Genomic DNA, 17,893 nt, shown 5'->3' on the forward strand with positions numbered 1-17,893 from the left:
ATTTTCATGCACAAAAAGTGTCCAGTAACTTCTCTGTGATGATGAGATAAAGCTTTTAGGCTCTCCTTAAACTGGCTTAAATGTCATTTTCTACCATTCTAACCCTTGTTCTCAACAAAGAAATTCTCAGATACACTTTGATTTTGATACTCCTTGTCACCTAAATGTACCACAGGAATTGCTGTATCTGTATTTTCCCATTTAGTTTCTCCAATCAATCACGGCTTTCTTCAAATTTTTCCACATTAACCTTCCGGTTTCAGAAAGAAGTTAGAGTGAAAGTTGAGTTTTTTAAATCCAATACCCATTTCCCTTCTGCCTTGTGGATGAACCTTTATTTTCCTCAGGGAATCATACATTCTCAACTCTCACTCTCTGTGATTTAAATGGTACTGTTCCCTCCTGCAGTAACCACAGGAAAGCACCAGGCTCTGTCCTTTCCAATCGACATGTTCCACCCTTTGCACCACAGTTCAAGAATGGTCATATTACTCAAGTCAGTCCAATCAGAGATAGTCCTGAGATTTTAGCTGGGACAACCTGGAGGAAATGTGGTTTTTGGTTATTTGTTCTTTGTTGTTTTTCTACTGTGCCTGAGAGTTCTGTGGATTTATACCTGAAGCCACAAGGGATGAAACATGGAAAAACCCTGGTTGGAACAAGGACAGTGAAGAGGTATGCAGAGAACAGAGCTGGGGAGAGAAAAAAAGAAAGGGAGAGAAGATGAGGGAAAGAAAGCTTGGCTCTTAAACACACTGTGAGAGCCCTAGAATTTAGCCTTGCTTAAAGCAATTTCCTTTCTTAAAAATTTCCCCCTTCATTTTCAGTCAGGGAAGTTATTGTATTCTACATCTCTCTGCCCTAAACCAAATGTTTAGGAGAAAGAGTTTCTGAGTGAGGCACACACTAATCAAATTTATATCACATTAATTACAATATATATTTTATCTTTTCAAAATCAGGATTGAAATTTTGTTTTTAAGATTTTTTTAGAGATTGTTTTAAAACATATCTACATAATAATCCACTGAATAGTTTAGTTGTTAAAGAAGTAGACATTCAAAAATTTTCTTTTCATTTTCTCTCATGGTTCAAATATTCAATTATAAAATTACATTAAGCTATTCCAAAAGGGCATATCATATACTAATTTTTACTATTAAAATAAATATTTAGCTCAAATTAATTAGAGGATGATTTTATTTTCTTCAGGTCACATTGTTTATTTAGTGTTCTTCACAGTTATAATAAACACCACAATTCTAGATACAAAAACTGAAACAATATCCTTAAAGGAAATTATGTTTTACATCATTGAGTAAACAAATATGTCCTTAAAGAAGAAAAAAATGTTTTCTATAAATAGTACAATAAAAACATTTTCCTACAAATTTTTCATTTTTTTCTTAAAATAATTTAGTCATGAAAATGATGTAAGAACATAGAAACCTAATTGCCTTTTTTTTTTTTTTTGGCCGCACTGTGCAGCATGCAGGATTTAAGTTCCCAGATCAGGGATTGAACCCATGTCCCCTGCAGTGGAAGCACAGTCTTAACCACTGGACCACCAGGGAAGTCCCCTGATTGCCATTTCAATGTTAGTTCTGTTCTCATTCTTTCCTAAATTAACTCTGGTAGATGTACTTTATTTCTCATATATTCACCACCACATTTTATGTAAAAAAACAAATAAAAACAGATTATGTTATTAATGGAATGTATTATTCATATATATTCATATTACATGTATATATATTCTTTGCTATATTTGATTTTCAATTCTATAGCTGATGTTAGATTTACTGCATACGTAACTATTTACCTCAAGATTAGTAGTGACTGCACTACACGTATAATTATTTGAGATATCATCTAAACAAAGCATCTAATACTCAATCTTCTACCAATGGCCACAACCTAAAATGCATCCTATGATCTGAAAACCACTTGATCTGGGATATGTAATAGTATATATCTAAATAGTACAGATAGCTGGGTTCAGAATACTTCAGAAAATTTCCACAGAAAATTTCAGAAAATTTCCATGCTCACAGTTGGCATGAAACAACTTAAAGAAAGTGGGCTCTTCATGAGGAAACATATAAAAATATTGACTTTTCCCTAAAATATTTGATTCATTGAAGCTAGGATTTTTAGAAATCTCATATATGAAATGGGGTGGGAAGTTAAAGTAAGTAATGCAATATAAAACAAACAATTTTTAAAATGTCTACTAGATGATACAGAAATCAGGATATTTTGTTCTCTCTCTATATCGAGTCATCTTAGTCATAGATATTTTGAATTAGTCAAGATAGTAAAGGCCTAAATTTGGTCTACATGTTATTTGAGTAATATAATTACAGAAAATAATTTTTGCCTAAATTCTCTAAGTAGCTAGGGGAAAAAAAACTAAAGAATTTGCTTTATTGGCCTACTGATTTATCACGTAGAATTATTGATATGATTTAGGTAAAAGTAGAATTTCTTCTAAAATTATTCAGTTTCTCAGAGTCGTTTTGTTGTTGTTGTTATGAAGTATCAACTCTTATGATTCTAAAAGTTTTCTACTTCAGCTAGTTTGCCTCTAAAAACAAATGTCTCCTTGAGGTTTTCAGCACTGGCATTGGCTAGAATATTAGGTCTGCAAATGTTTAGTGGTGAAATCACTCTTCCCAAATAGTTAGACTCAACCTTGGGAAAGGGTTTAGGTCAGTTCTTAATTTAACCAGAGCAGGTAGCTCATCTCTAATGTGTTATAGCATTAGTTTGCTCCTACAGTTAAATCTTGGGTATATTAATTGTGAAGAACTTTAAAGGAGGCAATGCTGTGGAGTGCAATGTGAACTTCTCAGGTTTCTGCTCATCCCAAAGCCCTCTGAGATGTTCTTAGAGTATAAATACATTTCCCAGTTATGCTATAATACATTGCCCAAACACTATAAAAATTGAAGATCTACTTAAGTCAACTGTAGCATAAGATTCTTCACATTAATAAGCAATAAAAATAAGTTTAACTACTAATGTTTTCTGTTTGGAGCAAGAATTCTTACCCTGCATAAATTTTTCTTAAATATTAACAATTAGATCTAGGAGGAGATCAAGATGGCAGAGTGGGAGGATGCAAAGCTTACCTCCCCTTACTAACACATCAAAAATACATCTACATGTAGAGAAATTCTCACCAAAAAACAAATTTCAGACTGTCAGAAAGACTCTTATGCAATCAAGGCTGTAAGAAAGTTCCATGCAGAGTTGGGTGGGAAGGGAAAAGAAGCAATCAGGATGGGACCTGACCCCTAGGATAGGACACAGAAGAGGAGGGTGATCACACAGGCTCGGAGATCCTTCCTGGGGAGTGAGCGGTTCAAACCGCATATTGAGCTCCCCAGACCTGGGGTCCAACACCAGGAGGATGAGTCCCCTTAGCTGGTTTGAAAACTAGTGGGACTTACAGCAGGGCTTTAAGAAACCTAGGCTCACCCATGAAGAGTTCATACTCCCAAAACAAGGTGGAGGAAGCAGACTGAAACTTCCTGGACTCTGGCCAGTCTCCCTCAACCACCCCAGCATGCACCCCAGCATGAGCCAAGCACCTGCTCTGACCCCTTTTGCTCAGAGATACAGCTCCACACTAGGGGTATGGATGTCACAGCCAAGGAGACCGTGCAATTGTGGGGACAGAGCCGGCTCAGACCTGGCACAAAATTCAAATGGGGTGAGGGCAGCCATTACTGGCATTCACAGAGGCAGCAGATAGGGAACATTCTGGAACTCTGATTGGTACCAGAACCATCTCAGCACCCACTCTGGTCCCTCTTGCTGCACAGTAGAGCTCCCCACTAGAGCAAAGGCTGCCGCTGCTGGAGGAAAGTGTACAGTTGCAGGGGACTGGATTCAGCTCAGACCTGCCACAGCCTCCAAATGGGGCAAGAGCAGCCATTAGTGGCACTTGCATAGGCAGCAGGTTGTGAGCAGTCTGCAACTCTGGTTGGTGTGCCTGGACTGCCCCAGTGTGCACCCCTGCCAGCAATGGGTGCCGCTCTGGCCCCCCTTGCTACAGCACTGCTTCCCTCTGGGGTGAAAGTACCAATGCAGGGAAGGAGGAAAGCACATACATAAAGGGAATAGGACCAGCTCAGACCGGCCCTCCAGGCTTCTGTTCCAGAACTTGGGACCCGCCCTTGCCTCTAAAGGGTGGTGTTGGCCACTGATCAGAAGAGAAGCCTCAGCTCACACCTGGCTCTGGCTCTAGCCCCTCCCTCTCCAACCCCACGTCCTAAGAATGTAATAGCTGCCAGCACACCCTGGGGGAAGATGTGACTAGTGCTTTCTTCAGATCCAGATATACCACAAAGGCCAGTGGACACACACAGACTATATGGGGACATTCCCACATGAGGACACAGCTTTTAAGACCAGGATGGGTAACTGTTTCATGTAATTTCATAGAGAAAGAGAAAATTAAGCAAAATAAGAAGACAGAGAAATTTGTTTCAAACAAAAGAACAGAGAAAAAAATACATGAAAAGAACAACTTAAGGAAACAGAGATAAATAATTTACCAGATAAAGAGCTCAGGCATTAGTAATAAGTATGCTAACTGAACAACAGAAGAGAATAGATGAACATGGTGAGAATTTTAGCAAGGAACTAGAAAATATAAAAAAGAATCAGTCAGAACTGAAGAATAAAATAACTGAAATGAAAACCACACTAGACAGAATGAACAGCAGACTAGGTGATACAGAAGAATGCATATGTAATCTGTCATCAGGAAAATGCAAATCAAAGCCATAATGAGATATCACCTCACATCAGAATGGCTATCATCAAAAAGTCTACAAATAATAAATGTTGGTTAGGGTTCTCCAAAAGGGAACCCTCCTACACTGTTGGTGGGAATGTAAATTGGTGCAGTCACCATGGAAAGCAGTGTGAAGGTTTCTCAAAAAACTAAAAATGGAACTATCATATGACAAGCAATTCCACTCATGGTCATATAACTGAAAAAAACAAAAACATTAATTTGAAAAGATACATGCACCCCAATGCTCATAGCAACATTATTTACAGTTGTCAAGATATGGAAGCAACCTAAGCATCTATCATCAGATGAACGGATAAAGAAGATGTGGTATATATATGCAATGCACTGCTACTTTGCCACAAAAAAAGAATAAAATTTTGCCATTTGTAATAACATGGATAGACTTGGAGGGCATTATGCTAAGCGAATAAGTCAGAGAAAGGCAAATACTGTATGATATCACTTATATGTGGAATCTAAAAAATATAGCAAACTAGTGAATATAACAAAAATAAACAGACTTGGAGATATAGAGAACAAACTAGTGATTACCTGTGGGGAGAGGGAAGGAGGGAGGAAAAATATAGGGGTAGGAAATTAAGAGGTACAAACTATTATGTATAAAATAAGCTATAAGGATATAATGTACAACACAAGGGATATAGCCAATATTTTATAATAACTATAAATGGAGTATAACCTTTAAAAATTTTGAATTACCATATTGTACACTTGTAACTTACATAATATTGCACATTAACTATATTTTAATTTATAAACAAGAACAGTTTAAGGGACCTCTAGCACAAGATTTAGTGTACCAACATTCACATTATAGGGGTCCCAGAAGGAGAAGAGAGAAAAGAATAAAAAATGTATTTGATAAAATGATAGCTGAAAATTTCCCAAACCTGAAGAAGGAAACAGAATTCAAATATGGGAAGCACAGAGTACCAAAAAATATGAAACCAAAGAGACATGCACCAAGACATATCATAATTAAAATGGCAAAACTTAAAGATAAAGAGAGGATTTTAAAGAGAGTAAGAGAAAAACAAAGAGTCACAAAGAAAGGAAGGCTACTAGCTAGTTTTCCTGCACAAACTTCACAGGCCAGAATGAAGTGGCATGATATGTTTAAAGTGTTGAAACGGAAAATCCTGCCACCTAGGATACTCTACCCAGAAAGATTATCATTCAGAATTGAAGCAGATATAAAGAACTTCTCAGATAAGCAAAAACTAAAAGAGTTTATCAACACTAGACACACCCTAGAAGAAATTAAAGAGTCTCCTCTCAGACTACAAAAATAAATAATATATAGGAAAGGAAGAATCCCAAGAGCAAAGGCAAATATATGGTAAAGTCTGTGGATCAATCACTTAAATAAGCTAGTGTGAAGATTAAAAGACAAAAATTGTAAAATCAACTATAACTACAATAAACAGTGAAGGGATAAACATGAAAATGCAAATTATCACATCAAAACCACAAAACATGGGGGAGGGAAGTAAAAAATGTAGATCTTTTAGAATGTGTTTGAACTTAAATGACTACAGTTTAAAACAAGTGGCTATAGTTATAGATAGACATACACTAACCCCATGATTACCACAAATCAAAAACCTACACTAGATACACAAAAACTAGAGAGGAAGGAACACAAGGATACCACTAAAGAAAATCATCAAACCAAAAGGGAAGAAACAAAAATAAGAAGAAAATAACTGGGAAGAACTACATAAACATCCAGAAACAAGTAATAAAATGGTAATAAGTATATGCCTATCAATAATCACTTTAAATGTTAATGGACTAAATGTTCCAATCGAAAGACATTGATTGGATAAAAAAATCAGACACATCTATACCCTGCTTACAAGAAACTCACTTCAGAGCTAAAGACACACATAGAAAGTGAGGGGATGAAAAAACATTTTTTTCATGCAAAAGCAAATGATAAGAAAGCTGGGCTAACAATACTCATATCAGATAAAATAGACTTTAAAACAAAGTCTACATCAAAAGACATAGAAGAACATTATATAATGATAAACAGAACTGGTTTTCTGAAAAGATAAACAAAATGAATAAGCCTTTAGCCAGGCTCATCAAGAAAAAAAGAGAAACAACCCAAATAAACAAAATGAGAAATGAAAGAGGAGAAATAACAACTGCTAACACAGAGATACAAAAAGCATAAAGGAATACTAGAAAGGAATATGCCACCAAATTAGACAGTATAAAAAAATTACATAAATTTCTAGAATCATACAACATGCCAAGACTGAATCAGGAAGAAATGGACAATCTGAACAGACTGATCACTAACAATGAAGTTGAATTTATAATCAAAACACTCCCAGCAAACAAAAGACCAGAACTAGATTGCTTTACAGGAGAATTCTACCAAACATATAAAGAAGAGTTAATAACTATCCTTCTCAAACTATTACAAAAAACTAAAGAGTAGGGAACACTCCCAAATTCATTCTGTGAGGCCAACATTACCCTGATCCCAAAGCCAGACAAAGACACTACAAAAAAAGAAAATTACACACCAATATCTCTGATAAATATAGATGCAAAAATCCTTAACAAAACACTAGCAAACTGAATTCAACAATATATAAAAAGGATCATACACCATGATCAAGTCAAATTTATTCCTTATTCCATAAGAATGGTTCAATATTGATAAATCAATCAATGTGATACTCCACATTAACAAAAGGAAGCATAAAAAAATCATATGATTATCTCAATAGACACAGAAAAATCATTTGAAAAATTAAACATCCATTCATGATAAAATAAAATTTGTCAAAGTTCATATAGAGGAAACATATCTCAACATAAGAAAGGCTATTTATGACAAACCCACAGTTAACATCATACTCAATGGCGAAAAGCTGAAAGCTTTTCCTCTAAAATCAGGAACAAGACAAGAACACCCGCTCTTGCCACTTCTACTTAACTTAGTAGTGGAAGTCCTAGCCTCAACAATCAGACAAGAAAAGGAAATAAAAGGTATCAAAATTGAAATGGAAGGAATAAAACTGTCACTATTTGCAGCTGACATGATGCTATAGAAAACCCTGAAGTCTCCACAAAAAACTATTAGAACTAATAATTTCTCAGATGAGATGTGTGGGTGGAAATTGTTTTCTTTGTACAAAGCAGATTCTTTCTGTTTGTAGGTTTGTTATACATTCTCTTTATACTTATAGTTTGGGAATTTTTTCAAGATGTATCTTTAAAAAAAAGACAATCTCAACTAGAAATCTATGAGTCCTTTCAGTCTCTAGGACCAGATATCTATATTTCTTTCCTGCATATTTTCTTTTTATCCTTTAGACTCTCTTATTTACCTCATATTGGGTGTTTGCTGTGGATATTCTCTCCCACTGGGGCACAGACAATCATATAATCTATGTACTTCTATTTAACAGGACATTATAAGAAGATAAATGAGACAAATCATATTCTTCTAGGTTTTATTCATCTCAGAGCTAGGTAATAATTGAACTCACTAAAATTACAGAATATGAGATTAATATACAGAAAACTGTTTTTTCTATATACTAATAATGGACTATTAGAAAAAGTAAGCAAAAAAAAAAAAAAAATCCCATTCAAAATCACATCAAAAAGAATAAAATACCTAGAAAGAAACTTAACCAAATAAGTGAAAGAACTATACTCTGAAAACTATGAAACATTGATGAAGGGAATTGAAAATAATTCAAAGAAATGGAAAGATATTCCATGTTCATGGATTGGCTCAGACAACAGGGGACCCATTTTTCCAATGATTTTTAACATAAAGGAATATTTCCTGTGAAAACTATTTTTAAATGCTAATTTTGTTTTAATTAGGTAGTCTTTAAGAAATAAACAAAATATACTGGTATGTGAGTGGTGAACAGATTGTCAGGTCTTATATTTCCCGAATCAAGAACTACAGCTCTGGGGCTTCCCTGGTGGCGCAGTGGTTAGGAATTCGCCTGCCAATGCAGGGGACATGGGTTCGAGCCCTGGTCCGGGAGGATCCCACACGCTGCGGAGTGGCTAGGCCCGTGTGCCACAACTACTGAGCCCACATGCCACAACTACTGAAGCCTGCGCGCCTGGAGCCTGTGCTCCGCAACGGGAGAAGCCACCGCAATGAGAATCCCGTGCACTGTGACGGAGAGTGGCCCCCGCTCGTCGCAGCTGGAGAGGGCCCGCGCGCAGCAACGAAGACCCAACGCAGCCAAAAATAAATAAATGAATAAATAAATTTATAAAAAAAAAAAAAAAAAAAAAAAGAACTACAGCTCTCATTTTCTGTAGTTACCTCTCTAGTCTCAGCATTACCTGCCTTAGCATATAAAAAGTCAGAACATGTGATTAAGGTAGATAACCTGTAAAGTTTACAATATGTTAAATAATGAGAGAATTACCTTGGTACATGTAGATATTAAAAAAAAGAAAAAGCACTGAGAAGGATTCAATTTTTGCCAAATATTAATATTGTGGTTATAAACAATGACTTTATACAAAAAGGTTTAAGTGTGTATCATATTAAAAATGTAAGTATCCATACTTTATTCATCCAAATCAATACTTTCAGTGAAAAGTCTGAATTTATGCACACAATAGAGATCATTGAAAAGTAATGATTTAGTTAGGAAAAGGTTAAATTCTCTGAGATTCTACAGGGAAATTAAGGCGGCCAATGACAGAAAATGTTTACTCTTCATGTTCTTTTAGCAGAAATAGCTTACGTGTATGACAAAGAAAAGCATGTTGTTCATGTACGTCACTCAGTACAATGAAACTAAATTACCAACCCAGCATCTGATATCTCACTTGCATTTTCCCTTCCAGATAACATGATGGATTTTCAATAGTAGCTATGGTTCAATCTTTCCAGAAGACCTAAATACCATTTGACTTGATGGCAAGTATCAATTTCTTAATGATACAAAATATCTATTCCTTATGTAATCTTAGTGATCATTCTTTGCTATGTAAAATTCTGTTTTTGTGAATGGGATCCACATCCCTTCTGCAGTGCAACCTAGCCATCCAATACTCTCTAATACTCCAATTCTTAACAAACACTATTTTTTTCCTCCCCTGGAAGAAATAAGTACCAGTGTAATATATTAATTCAATTATTCATTCATTTATTTACTCTCCAAGTCATTCGTATATTCATTCAACATTTCATTATTACGCAAGAGTCTAAGGATGTAAAAAATAGTTAAGGCACTCTCCCTTGAGGAGTCGTATTTAAAGGGAGATGCAGACAAACTATTGATTTTAATACAAAGTGATAAACAGTATCATAGAGGTAAGCTGAGTCTCTCACCTGCTGCATTTCCCCAGGCATAGGACAATCTCTGTGTGCCAAGAAATTCCATAGTTTTAGATTCGAACTGGTTAGAACTTATGACACTTTTTATTGTTTTCAAGTCATTGCATCAAAACCATGTTTAAGGATGGTAGTAGGTCCATGCTACAAAAACAACAATCAAAACGTACATCTCCATCCCTACTTCCTCTAATTCTGATTCCACTACTTTTATACAGGTTAACTGTTGCTTGTTTTCTATTCCTTTTGGGGGCATAACAATAGTAGTAATGTTTCATTATTTTAATTTGTTATACAATGTTCTGTGTGTGGAGGATATGTTGTAAGTCACCCTCTCACTGTCAAGTTACTTCTCCTCCACCCTCTCTTCTAACCAAGACTATCTTCTCTTTTCAGAGAATGTTTGCACATTAATGTCTACTACAAACTTGAACAAAGAAGGTATAGAAGGCAAGGAGAATGAAGCTCTCATAATAATATAGAGTGGGGTGACACAGGTTTGGGTCACTAACCATTCCCCAGTATGCATGTAAAGCTATGGTAACAGAAAGGAACAGACAACTAACATCTTCTGTGAAATTCAGAAAGTCTGTCCATAGGAGTTAAAGATGAGTATATCAGTTTGTACAGCAAAGAAGGACACTTCCAAAAGATAAAATGGCTTATTAATAAAGTAAGATAGAATGTGTTATGTATTGGAAAAGGTATATGATTTATTATTGTTGAATTATCAGGTTTGTTGAAGACAGTTCCATGAAATTAACCCAGACAGATGACAAGTATTCACTAATAGAGAACATTTTACTATGCAAGGAAGTCTGGATTTTAAGTGATATATGAGAAGATACAATAAATAATTTTAAGCAGAAAACTTACATGATTTAAATTTGAATTTAGAAAAAATATTGTTTCTCAATTGTAAGGGACGAATAGTCAAGAGTTGGTTCAGAATCTATGAAAACAGAATTACCTAACTCTGAGATGAATAAAACCTAGAAGAATATGATTTATCTCATTTACCTTCTTATAATGCCCCTGTTAAATAGAAGTACATAGATTACATGATTGTGCCCCAATGGGAGAGAATATCCACAGTAAAACACCCAATATGAGGTAAATAAGAGAGTCTAAAGGATAAAAAGAAAAATATGGAGGAAAGAAATATAGATACCTACATTTAGAGACTGAAAGGACTCATAGATTTCTAGTTGAGATTGACTTTTTTTTAAAGATACATCTTGATAAAATTCCCAAACTATAAGTATAAAGAGAATGTATAATAAACCTACAAACAGAAAGAATCTGCTTTGTACAAAGAAAACAATTTCCACCCACACATCTCATCTGAGAAAATAAATTATTATGACCCTAATAAAACAGCAAAATAAATAAGCACAGAGATCTTAATAGAGACAAAGATAACTTCAAAGTTAAATCCAAATAGGGCATAAGTACTGAAAGATCCTTTCAATGGAAAAATTAGATGCCAATAAAAATGCTAATGCTATTTGAGAACAAAGATGCAAAATCTAGGAGAGCAAATTTTAGATAGACGAGAAGGAAAGCAATCGAATGTTCTTAGTGGGCGGGAAAGAGGTAAAACAGTAAAAGGGTTAAGGCATGAAAATATTATGAAAGTCTTATCTTATAGGACAGTGAGAAGGGATGCAAACGGGGAAGATTTGAGAGAGAAAGCATACTGCTGGGACAAATGGTTGAAATTTCATATATCAGTAAATAATTATATGTTTGATTATAAACACTGGCAAGCAGACATTAACAATGAGAAAAATTCCCAAATTAACATGGGGAAATAAAAGGAAGTGTTACAACATTATTAGAACATGTAAGACAAGGAAAATAAAAAGGAAACAACAATAGTAAAATGATTACTGTAGCTTTGTAGTATAGTCTGAAGTCAGGGAGCCCGTTTCCTCCAGTTTCATTTATCTTTCTCAAGATTGCTTTGGCTATTCGGGGTCTTTTTTGTTTCCTTACAAATCATAAAATTTTTTGTTCTAATTCCGTGAAAAATGCCATTGGTAATTTGATAGGGATTGCACTGAACCTGTAGATTGCTTTGGGTAGTACAGTCATTTTCACAATGTTGATTCTTTCAGTCCAAGAACATGGTATCTCTCTATCTGTTTGTGTCATCTTTGATCTCTTTCATCAGTACCTTATAGTTTTCTGCATACAGGTCTTTTGTCTCCCTAGGTAGGTTTATTCCTAGGTATTCTTTTTGTTGCAGTGGTAAATGGGATTGTTTCCTTAATTTCTCTTTCTGATCTTTCATCATTAGTGTATAGGAATGCAAGAGATTTCTGTGCATTAACTTTGTATCCTGCATCCTTACCAAATTCACTGATTAGCTCTAGTAGTTTTCTGGTGGCGTCTTTAGGATTTTCTATGTATAGTATCATGCCATCTGCAAACAGTGACAGTTTTACTTCTTCTTTTCCAATTTGGATTCCTTTTATTTATTTTTCTTCTCTGATTGCCGTGGCTAGGACTTCCAAAACTATGTTGAATAACAGTGGCAAGAGTGGACATCCTTGTCTTGTTCCTGATCTTAGAGGAAATTTTTTCAGTTTTTCACCATTGAGAATGATGTTGGCTGTGGGTTTATTGTATATGGCCTTTATTATGTTGAGGTAGGTTCCTTCCAGGTCCACTTTCTGGAGAGTTTTTATCATAAATGGTATTGAATTTTGTCGAAAGTTTTTTCTGCATCTATTGAGATGATCATATGGTTTTTATTCTTCAGTTTGTTAATATGGTGTATCACACTGATTGATTTGCATATATTGAAGAATCCTTGCATCCCTGGGATAAATTTCACTTGATCATGGTGTATGATCCTTTTAATGTGTTGTTGGATTCTGTTTGCTAGTATTTTGTTCAGGATTTTTGCTTCTATGTTCATCAGTGATATTGGCCTGTAATTTTCTTTTTTTGTGATATCTTTGTCTGGTTTTGGTATCAGGGTGATGGTGGCCTCGTAGAATGAGCTTGAGGGTGTTCCTTCCTCTGCAATTTTTTGGAAGAGTTTGAGAAGGATAGGTGTTAGTTCTTCTCTAAATATTTGCAACTGATAAGAGATTAATCTTCAAAATATACAAACAGCTCATGTAGCTCAATATCAAAAAAACAAATAATCCAACAAAAAATGGGAGGAAGATCTAAATAGACATTTCTCCAAAGAGGACATCCAGATGGCCAAAAAGCACATGAAAAGATGCTCAATATCATTAATTATTAGAGAAATGCAAAGCAAAACTACAATGAGGTATCACCTTACACTGCTCAGAATCGCCATCATCAAAAAAATCTACAAGCCATAAATGCTGGAGAGAGTGTGGAGAAAAGGGAATCCGCCTACACTGTTGGTGAGAATGTAAATTGGCACAGCCACTATGAAGAACAGTATGGAGGTTCCTTAAAAAACTAAAAATAGAACTAGCATATGATTCAGCAATCCCACTCCTGGGCATATACCCAGAGAAAACCATAATTCGAAAAGATGTATGCACTGCAGCATACATCAACAGAGGAATGGATAAAGAAGATGTGGTACATATATACAATGAAATGTTATTCAGCCGTATAAAAGAACAAAATAATGCCATTTGCAGCAACATGGATGGACCTAGAGATGGTCATACTGAGTGAAGTAAGTCAGACAGAAAGACAAATATCATATGATATCACTTATATGTGGAATATAAAAAAAAAAAGGGTACAAATGAACTTACTTACAAAACAGAAGCGGAGTCACAAATGCAGAAAACAAATTTATGGTCACCAGGGGATAACAAGGGGAAGGGATAAATTGGGAGATTGGGATTGACATATATACACTAATATATATGTAAAATAGATAACTAATAAGAACCTGCTGTATAGCATACTCTGTAATGGTCTATATGGAAAAGAATCTAAAACAAAAAAGAAAGAGTGGATATATGTGTATGTATAACTGATTCACTTTGCTGTACACCTGAAACTAACACAACATTGTAAATCAACTATACTCCAATAAATTTTTTTTAAAAAGTAAAATGAATCTTAAATATTAATTTAAGAGGGGGGAATAGTATCGAGTATATAGGTTATTTTCCTGAATTCTCCATTCAAAGTTGAAAATTGTCATACTGAGATTTTACTTAAAGCTTGAAATAAATAGATGGACAAAGGCATACTAAGTAAACATAAATATAAAGCAAGTATTATAATATTAATACCAGACAAGATAGACTTTAACATCAAGCAACAAAAGAATACAAAGAATATAAAATAATAATAAAGGTATTATACACAAATGTATATGTGTACATACATAAAGAGTGAGAGATAAAAGGCAAAAACTTTTGCACAAATAATTTTGAAGCTAGAAATAATAACATCTAACAAAAACAAAAGGAAACAACTGGAAAAATGTAATACATTTCCCAAATCAAATAGGACTAATTACATAAAAAATAAGTAAGGTCAGAAATGAATTAAAAGTGTAATCAAAATCTTTATTTAACATATATGAGAAATTTTATATCCCTCAGCCAAAGAATCTATATATTACTTTGAATGACCACAGAACATTTTAAAAAACAAACCTTGTTTCCCACCCATTTTCAAATTCATCCAGTTAAATAAATGAGATTTTACAGACAATGTCTTCTGAGAGCATTTCAATAAAATGACTATAAAAGTTAAAATTCCCTGAATATCCGAAATTAAGACACAATCCTTAAATAGTCCTTAAATCAAGGGTACTATAAAAATGGAAATTATAAATTATCAAGGAAGCAATATAAAAGAGAACATCTCATATAAAACTTGTGGGAAAAAGCATATACTGTGAATAAGTAAGTTTATCCTCATTAAATACCTTCTTTACTAATGAAGAAAATTAGTGAACCAGGTACTAATATTATGGAATTTAAAGAGACTATAAAGAGCTAAAACTAAAATTCATGAAACACATCCCTATAATATTAAAATGAAAAAAAATAGATCCATAATGAATTTCTATTAAATCATAAAACAGGTAAAGCTCTTAAGAAAGTGATTAAGGAAAACAAAAAAAATACTGAGAGTAAAATTATGCAGGATTATAAATAAGAAGATATATATGTGATATATATACAATGTATAATATATATTGTATATATACTATATATACAATGCATATTGTATATATAGTATAGATATATTGCACATATAATATATATAATATACATCATACATAATATATACAATAATCATTTATTGATAAAATATTGAAATACATAAAGATTATTGACAAATATATATTATATACATTATATTATATATAATATATATACAATGTATATATATTCTTTTAATATATAATACAGATTATTGAAAAATTAGAAGCTTCATAAGAGTAATAAACAGCCAGTCAGAGCAAAATATTTTCACAATTTACAGTCAAAAGAATTTTACCAATATACAACTTACCCAATTTGATAGGAAAACGTAGAAATTTTGAATCTAGTTTCTATAAAAGATTATTTTAAGAGTGATTTAAAAACTGTTCTTTGAACACAAAAAATAAATGATTTCACAGAGAAATTCTAAAAAAATTTTAAGAAATAGGTAATAGTAACATTATTTAAGTTCTTCTAGAGCATAGAGAATGATGAAACATCCTCCTAAATCACTTTACAGATCTTATTTGGCTTTAATAGCCAAAACTGGTAAAACATTTGGATTAATAATTTAGACCAAACTCACTTATGAATGTAGATACTAACATGCTACAAAACAATAGCAAATGGAATCCAACCATATGTTTTAAAATGCTATATTATAGCTAACAAATATTTATTACTGGAGTGAAAAAATGGTACAATATTAAAGAAATATATCAATGCAATCTATACCAGTAACAAACAAAAAGGGCAGAACCATAGATTCTTATTTATAGGTGATGAAGAATCAACTGAAATATATGTCAGTTTATTATACTTATAATATTACACATAATATATAATATAAATTCTAAATATAATACGAATACAAGAAAACTAAGTATAACTAAGAAAAGAAAAATTACCAAACACTAGCAATTAGAACTTCCTCTTGCAGACATTATGGGCAAATAGGGACCAAGTTTACACAATTAACAAGTAGAAAACTGGAATATGATATATAAAAAATGGCTTTCAGATCTTGGACAAGAGGCAGAACAAGAAAAGAAGTAAGATAAATAAGGTGGGCACTACAATGGCCTAGAGAAAGCATTCATACTGCAGTTCAGGGAGAATTAACCCAAACAGAGCACAGTAGTCTCTATGATCTGAGGAAAGAGAGCTCATAGATGGGGAGGCCAGAGAAGCTGGAGTTGGTGGACTGAAGTATCAAAGAGGAGGGAGCTACACAGAGAATTCTGGAAATCTGCAAAACAATCCTTTTGATTCATTTGTCTGAGTATTGATTTGTATCTGCAAGGGAGGTAACTACCCAAAGTTGAGAAAAAACCTCTGGAAAGGAATAGCCAGAAAACCCCACAGGTTACATAGGGTTTGTGCTCCAGCCAGGCAGAGCAAAAAGACTTCTTAATAGATGGAGCACCAAGGACAATTCTAATAAGTATATTGCCCTGGTGATGGAGCCAAATTAGCCCTGTACCAAATGCTGTCTGAACCTTACCTAGTATAGCTGAAAAGCAAATTTTGAAATGTAAATTATATAAAAGCACACATAAGTAACATATGTGTGTTCCTGAAAAAAGCCCAACAATATTTTAAAAATAATGACAAAATCAAGCACCAACTGTATAAAATTTAAAATGTCTGCCATCCATTTAAAAATAATGAGGCACATAAAAAATAATATACAACCCATAAGTTGAGAAAAATTAATCAATAGAAGTAGATCTGGAAATGGCAGCAGTAATAGATTTATCATATAAAGATATTTAAAACAGCCTACACAGAATTCCATCATATATTCAAGAAAGTTGAAAATGATAAAGAGAGACATGGAAGATATATATTTTCAAAATAACCAATCAGATATGTGGAAATAAAAATATATGTAATTTTAAAAATGTAGTCCAAGAAGAAGGGGAGGTGGGCAATAATAACAGTTGGAAAAAGACAATGCACAAAATGTCTACAAACTTGATGAAAACTATAAATCTACAGATCCATGAATCCCAACAAACTCCAAGGAGAAGAAACATGAAAGGAAATAACATCACAATGCATCATAATCAAATTGCTGCAAAGTATAATTTTAAAAAATAATAATTGTAGGATGGAAGAAAAAAAGATGCATTTTACAAAGAAACAAAGATAGGAATGGTGGCAGATTTTTGTCAAAACCAGGCAGGCCAGAGGACAGCAGAGTGTCATCTTTAAAGGCACTAAGTAATGTTTGTAAAAATGTTTAAAAGCTGTGAACCTGGAATTCTATACACAGCAAAAATATCCTTCAACAAATGAGGCAAGATAAAGATTTATTCAGACAAACAAAACAAAATAATTAATTTTTTAAGAGAAAGAATTTTTTAAGGTTTTTCACCTTAATAGGATATGAAAAGACATGACCTAGATAAATTTGCAGCAGAAGGGTACAAGAAAAGACCAGAATTTGGTAGAGAAAGAAAGAATCAAATAGAGTCACATTCATTACAATGGAATGGAAAGAAACCCCAAGTTACATAGAATATTTAAAATTCACATCTGAGATAA

This window comes from Balaenoptera borealis, assembly GCF_965194805.1.
Source record: "Balaenoptera borealis genome assembly, chromosome: 5".
NCBI classification, from domain to species: Eukaryota; Metazoa; Chordata; class Mammalia; order Artiodactyla; family Balaenopteridae; genus Balaenoptera; species Balaenoptera borealis.